The following is a 7,827-nucleotide window of genomic DNA, read 5'->3' on the forward strand; positions in this document are numbered from 1 at the left end:
TTTTCTGCTGGAACTGCAATACCTCAAGTGGCCACCTACCTCCAAAAGTTAGTCAAACCCTATCAAGCATTCAAATGAATTTTTGTTTTGTTTTGTGTTCACAGATGTGTATACAATCATTTGGATCTCTGGAGAGTCTTGTTTGTACCTGCTGTGTTCTCACATTGGCTTACCTTCACTAATGCTAAACCCCTCTATTTCAGCCCTGCTCAGAACAGGCTGTTTCTGTGTCTGTACCTTTAAATATGTAAATGAGCTGTGTCTGACCACGCCCCCTCTCTGGACGGACTTGGGTGTACTCTGTCTTTCTCGCTCCATGTCCTATTGTTTACGGTGAGAAGGCAGACTCAGAGGGCAGAACAAACACCTAGCTGTGGGAGTGTCACCCAACTGGGGGAGGGGCTACTGCCCTTTGTGATGTCATGAAGGGAAAATCTCCAAACGGCCTGTTTGAGCACATTTTTTCTGAAAAGTGGAGCAGGCAGAAGACGGAGAGGATGGACTTTTCTCATCATTGGGGGGTTTGTAGACGGACTAGAGAAACATGGTGAAGGTTATTTTGGATAATATGTGACCTTTAAAGCCACTTTTTATGTTTGTTTATGTATCGCAGTTTGCATCTTTATCGAGATGCTTGACTGTGTCATCGCACATCACATTTTTTGATTTATGTCGTGCAGGCCCATTCTCATCCAGAGTTTAGTGCACAAGGATTCACTGAGCTGGCGGCCATTACAGAAGCTCTCGTGGAAAAGTTGTAGTTCATGTTTTTAAAATATGCAAAACGGGAATAAACTCAGACGCAGCTCAGAAATGACTTTGAACACCTCCTCATGTGCCTCTTTTTTTCTTCATCTCAGAGTGTGAGCCATGATTTTTCTCTGCATTGCTGAACATTTTACGCAGTGACATCACCTTCATCTTTTCTTTTATCTAATCTCAATAAAGATGGCTCCTCGGGGGTATTATGGTCTGTATTCATGGGGACTGGACTTCGTAGTTGTTCCCCTGAGACCATCCATCTACCCCTGATACCGGGCGGGGAGTGTGAAAGCAGCGGGGCGATCTGTCATTCATGCTATTAGTTCATGGTTATCATCCACGGTGGCCAAGGCCATTAGCCCGGAGACATTAGCAGCAGCCATCAGCAGAGCCATTAGCCGGTGTGGCTGCTAAAAGGCTACTGTCCCTCACAAAGACTCATTAAGACGAGACGCTCCTGAATGAAGATGGAGGGAATCCAGAGAGAGAGAGAGAGAGAGAGGGAGCACTAAAGGACGGGAGTGAACACCTATATCATGTTAATTGTTCAGCATGTCATTTCTCTCCACTCTCCATCTGCAGTTAGTGTACGATGTGCACACATAATGTCCCTGCAGTGATGTTACATCGTCCTGCATGGAGAGAGTGAACGTCTTTCCCCCAGAGAAACACCTCATACCTGTTTCTTTATCATGAGAGATATCTTAAAGTGCTTTTTTGTGAAACGATAGACACAACTGAAGACAGGAAGTCAAAATGATATCAAACAATTTGGATATATCTCCATCTTTCTGTGTTTTCATACATGCGTATGTGAGCATGTATGAGTTTTGCTTTCCTGTGTTTCTGCACAGAAAAAGAAACAATATCTGCTCTTCGTCAGCTGCAGATTTTCTCACTTTACTCTACACGTCAGCTGTGAACGATGGCTGCCTCCAGTCCCCTAAGTCGGTCTGTAGCTTCGGCTGTGCACGTCCTCAAAAGATAATATTTAGATTTTGATTAGATTTCAGATTTTGCAGCTTTGTGTTTATTGGGCAATCCAACATAGTTCATTTCTTACATCATTATTATTTTTTTTATTTTTATAATGTTATACAAAACAATAATAAAATGCAGAAGAAGAAAACAAAATGACTATAATAATATCTTAGTTTGCCCAATTTTTTTGTAATAGAGAAAAAAAAAAAACAAACAAAGAAAAACATGCAAACCCACATTAAAAAAAAACCCACACACACCCAAACATAGACATCTTTAAAGGATCTTTTTATTTTCTGTGTTTGTGTTTTTTTTCTATTTGAAGACTTTGTCACTTATTGAGCATTTTGTTGTGAAGTTTTGCAGCTCATTCTGTTTGTCTGCATTCCAGTCATTGCAATTTATTTTTTGACTTTTTCTTCAGTTTTTAGAGTTTGCAAATTATTCCTCTTCAGAAAAAATCTTTTGAACTGCTGCAGGGTGTTTGCACTTGTGGGCCTCCGTAGTTGAGGGATAGGGTAGTTATAGTTTCCAGCTGCTTACTGAAATAATACTGACCGGATGTTTACTGTTGCAGTGAGTGATCATTTGCTGCTTTGGACACACAAGAAGAAAAAGATGTTCCTGAAGTCTGAAGGAGAACTTGAGCTGGAGTGTTTAGAGACGGGATGAAGAGAAGAGATGGAGGAGGAAAAAAAAAAAACCAGGAGAGAAAACATGAGGGAGGTGAGTTTACCCTCTGACCCAACGTTCCTTTCCAGCCCAGATACTCAGGGGCCCCTGACAGACGCTTAATGCCTCACATGGAAGCACATGAATGTACATCACACACTCACGTACACACACACACACACTCAAGTACACACAGACGCACACACACATTCAGTTGATCTGCGCCGTGCTTGTGTGTGGGCGGCTAATTTCATTAGCAGAGAGATCAGGGCGCTAAACCATTAGTTCTCATCTCTGCCCCTTTGTACTTTTTCTTCTGTCTCTCTCTCTCTTCACAGGGTGTCTAGATATGAACTGACATTCAAATACACCCTTTCACTTACACACACACACACACACACACACACACAAGCTGGATGTGGTATAGGTTTGTATTGGAGCGAGGATCAGGTGGTTCACTATGTAGGTCAGAGGGAAAATAAAAGGAGAGAGAAGCCGTGTCTCAGTTTCCTCAATAATTAATCAATCCTTTTTCTCTCTCTGCCTGTCTCACATACACACGTGCACACACACACACACACATGCACACTCTCTCTCTCACACACACACATGCACACTCTCTCTCACACACACACACACACAGATATGAGAATGAATGGAAAGCTGGGAGGCAGTAAGCATACAGATATGAGCAGCAGAAGAGAGAGAGAGACAGTCAGCCGTATATGAAGTTCTGCAGTTTATTCGTCCTGCGGGAGCCTTTAGCTCTGATAATCACCTCAAGGAGCTTTTAGCAAGCTGCCGTCATCGCCCGTGTGTGAAATTTTAGATTACGTGATCACATTTGGAGAAAGTTTTTCTGTGAGGGCGGGTGCATGTGCGATGTGCAAACACCTGCAGGGCTGCTTGTGAGGAACGACGAGGTGTCCTTCTGTTTTTGATCTGCATGTGAAGAAAGGAGGAACCTGCTGCAGAATGTGTCTTCAACATGCACGCTCGGATGATCACACACACACACACACACACACACACACACATATAAACACACACACATGGAGGCTGGTGACACAGGATTTCCTGCTGTAGGCGTCAGCGCAGAGAAGAAGAGGAAGTGCAATCTGCAGAGGATCATGGGAGGGAAACTTTAAAAAGAGTTATTAAGATGATCATGTCAACGCTCAGACTAAAGGTCGACATGTGGAATCAAATGGATAAACAAAGCTCAAAATATTTGTACAAATTTACTATTAAACTTAAAGGCTTTATACAAATAAAAATTGATTGATTGATTGATGGAGCTGAGGCAGGTTTTAAGCCTCCTGACAAATGGCTACAATGCACACAGAAGGCTGTCGGTGCTAGCAATGCTAACGTTAGCCACACTCAAACTATTAGAGCTTTCACACTTGCAGAAAACTCCTGATATTTGAGAAAGAGAGAGAGAGAGAGAGAGAGAGCACTGTCTCAACGTGTTTGTTTAATTTAGACCGAGTGCAGGATTCTGTCTGCAACTTTTGGTCCTTAAAGACTTTATATGTGATTTTTTGATCCAGCAGATGTCGCCCTTGAGCTCCAGCATGAAACCAAAACAACTGGCGCTGCATTGTTGTGTTAGCATGCTAATGCTAGCGATCTTTATTATGCTGGTATCTTCACACTGCATGTAAATTTACCTGAAATGAGCGTGATCTAGAAACACAGTTAAGCAGTGAGTACAGTATGTTATTCTTCTTTTCTCTAGTCCCTCAATTAAACAACTTTTATACGTGAGGGGAGGAGTCAGCCGGCCGTCCGGGCGATGTAAACAAAGTGAAGCTAGGACTCTGAAAACTCTGTAGACAGTCATGACTCAGAGTTATTTTCAGAGGATAGACTTGATAAGCATATAAAGACTTTAAGCTCCTGTGAGGAGTTTAATGTTGGTTATGAACGGCTTTGTCCACAGGGGGCGCCAAAATCAACACCAACCCAAAAGTTCCTCACAGTTACTTTAACTCTTAGGGAACTATTTTGACGGCAAGCTAAGTGATTTAGGTCGTGTCGGTCTACATTTTGCTAGTTTTGCTGTGCACAGAGTGGGGTCAAATTGAGGCGCATGACGCAAAGAGGTTGGAATAAGTTGCATAATATGAACATCATTTTCCCACGCTTGCTCTTAGTGGTGATTTTTCCCTGCTGGATATCGACTCACCTCGACTTCTTGTGCAGACATTTTTAATCGTGAGCTGGAAGGAAAGAGTCCGGATAAAGTCACATGTGGTCTGCAGTTTTGAGCACGTTTTAAAAGCTGACTGTCGTGAAGAGAAGGCATGCAAACTGCAGACCTCACTGTGAGGTTCTGCAGCGTCAAGCCTTTAGTCCAGGACCAGATCCAGGACATGATGGTGCTATGTGGAAAGAGCTCTCTCTATAGTTGATCCAACACAGTGGAACTCTCTTTTAAAAGTCATCTTAAAACATACTGCTACTTCTATTGAGTTTCATTCTTAGTAACTCGTCATGTTCAGTAAGATCTGTTCTTTCTTTTTTATTGTTGTTGTTCTGTTGTTGATACTGTTGCTATGGTTACTGCAACTATGGTGTCAGCATGGAGACTGAAGTAGTTATAGCTGTTATTAAAAATCACAATGTTTTTTATGTGTTAGATTTCTTTTGTCTCTAACCTTCTCATGCTTTGTTTTTCCTCTAGCTGAGCTCTTCAGCACTTTGGATCTTCAGTGTTTTGTGTGTAAAGATATAAAATAACATCAGAATATTAACAAGAAGTCCATGGAGTCAGGAAAGCTGTTTTTAATATTCTGATGCAATTAAAGGAACAACAAATGTGGCTGTTATGAACAAAAGTCCTGGAGGAAAAACAAGGTAGGAAGCGAGGAAGGAAGGAGGCACAGGAAGTGAAGGGAGCGAGCAGGGAGTTAGGGATGGAGGAGGGGAGGAGTGGGGGTTGGGGGGGGGGGGGCTCAGAGCCTGGAGCAGCAGATGGGGGAAAAAAAACAATGGGGGAGCTGTGACATGATGGGATTCCCCTACATTCCCCTGTTTGTCTGAGAGCGCGAGGGCGGCAGTGACAGCAGAGAATGAACACACACGAACGGCCTGTCATGTGCATCCAACACACACACACACACACACACACAAACGCTGTGTTTATCACTGTGGTGCTCATTTAAAAACAGTTACCTTTAAAGCTTCTTTGTGTGCAGCAGATTGAGAACACACTGCTGATCAGATGAGTGAACAGTTATGAACACATTGTGTAACTGGTTGCGCAGTGCAGAGCCGCCCGACCTTACACAACAGACCCAAATAGTTCCACAGATACACACACGCATGCATGTTTGGTCCACAGTAATGGGGTCAAAGCGAGCCGGCTGAGAGCTCTCTCTCTCTCTCTCTCTCTCTCTCTCTCTCTCTCTCTCTCTCTCTCTCTCTCTCTCTCTCTCTCTCTCTCTCTCTCTGTTTGCCTTCAGGCCTGATGCTCTCTCGTCCTCTTTCTGCAGCCTCAGGAGTCTCTGTCCTCTTTCACATATCGACTGAACCCCTCGACATGACCCGGGCGTTGGGGTTGCGTGGGTGGAAGAACGCCCTTGCCCCAGACTTTTAAACACTCTTTTTGGACCCTACTACACCTCCATCCCTCAGCTCCCTCCTCTCCTGCCTCCCTTTTTCTGTTTCACCAGCAAGGTTCTGTGAGATGGGGAGGATGGATGAAGGGTTAGGGATAGAGAGACTTACTCCAAACTGGAGCCCAAGAGTGTGTGTCTGCAGCCTGGAGCCTCTCGTCTGGTGTCCTGAAGCCACGCCCCCTGTAGCCATGGTATATCACTGGTTTTGTAAAAATGAGAATTAACTGTAGCCGTTTTCACATATGCACTCCGGATAATATCTAGATATTTACAGGACGACTTTCTCCGGAGATTCTCCTGACCTAGTCGTTCACATATGCTCCTCACAGCGGGGGGACTTTCCCTGCCAGGGGGGGGGGGGATTTATTGAGGTAAGACATGATGTAAATTAAAAACGCGGAAGTAGCGGCCGAAGCAACAGAGTCCACTACACGACGTTATAATGAGAATATTTGTCTTTATATCAATGCTATGTGTAATCCAATGGAATGACAACATCCACTAAAGAGAGGAGAACAACAAACTGACCAACAGAAAACAGAATGCAGACGTTTAATTAGAGCACGGAGATCGTAGAGGTCGCGTGCAGACACTTTATGCAGTCACTGTATATAAACGTCATTCTCTTTTCATTGGCTGAAATTGAAATCTCCGGAGTATATGCTGCCGCGTTCAGACATCAGCTCACTCGGATATTCTGCGGATAAAATACTAGAGGTCTGACCGGGTCTCCGGGTAAAGTCAGCGCGAAAAATGTGACTGTTTGCATTCACGCATAGCCTAAAGAACCTCCAGATAGACTAATCTCCAGAGTTTCATATTTTTGATCCTGTGTACGTACCATTGGAAATGCCCGGGCAAGAGCGAGGGGTTGTGGCGCGAAAGTACACGAGACAAGAGGGAGTAAGACAAGAGGTCTCCGGGCTGCAGCCACACCCAACTACTGTATCCAGACCTGAAATGGTCCAGAGTACATGCAGTGAAAACGGCTTCTGTGTTTTAATTTGTCCTTGTAAAGTCGTGCTGAACATTACAACAGCTGAGTTTCTGTGAGATCTCGTCTCGTCTTCCGGTGTGCGTTCGGAGGATTATAACGTTAAAAATCGGTCGTAACTCTCCCCGTGTCGCTCACATAATCGTCTCGTGTGACGACGGCCTGAAATGAAACCCCAGACCAAAACCAGCACAACTATAACAAACCCATTAAGTTCAATACTGTAAGATGTTCTTTCTTAAAAAAGTGCTCCACGGGCCAATCAGTCACACACACACACACACACACACACACACACACACACACACACACACACACACACACACACACACACACACACACACACACACACACACACACACACACACACACACACACACACACACACACACACACACACACGATTCCTGAATCACTGTACATAGTTGTGTGCTTCCTCGAATCCTCGTCATGTTTAATTAGTAAATTCAGCTTGATCTGTTATTCTACTCTTCGCACGCAAGGGACACACACACACAAACACACACACACACAAACACACACACACACACACACACACATTAAAAAAGGATAAGCTTGTTTTCTGTGTACTTTTGAGAGCATGTACACATATTTATTCATGTCTGTGTGTGTGTGTGTGTGTGTGTGTGTGTGCGTGTGTGTCGCTGCACACTGCATGCATTCATAATTCTGTAAATGTTATGATGCAGACTCTTTTTCCTCCAGTTGTTGTTTTTTTCTTTAACCTTAACCTAAATGTTGGTTTGTCACGATACCTGAATTTTAAACTTC

This window comes from Labrus bergylta, chromosome 16, assembly GCF_963930695.1.
Source record: "Labrus bergylta chromosome 16, fLabBer1.1, whole genome shotgun sequence".
Lineage (NCBI taxonomy): Eukaryota > Metazoa > Chordata > Actinopteri > Labriformes > Labridae > Labrus > Labrus bergylta.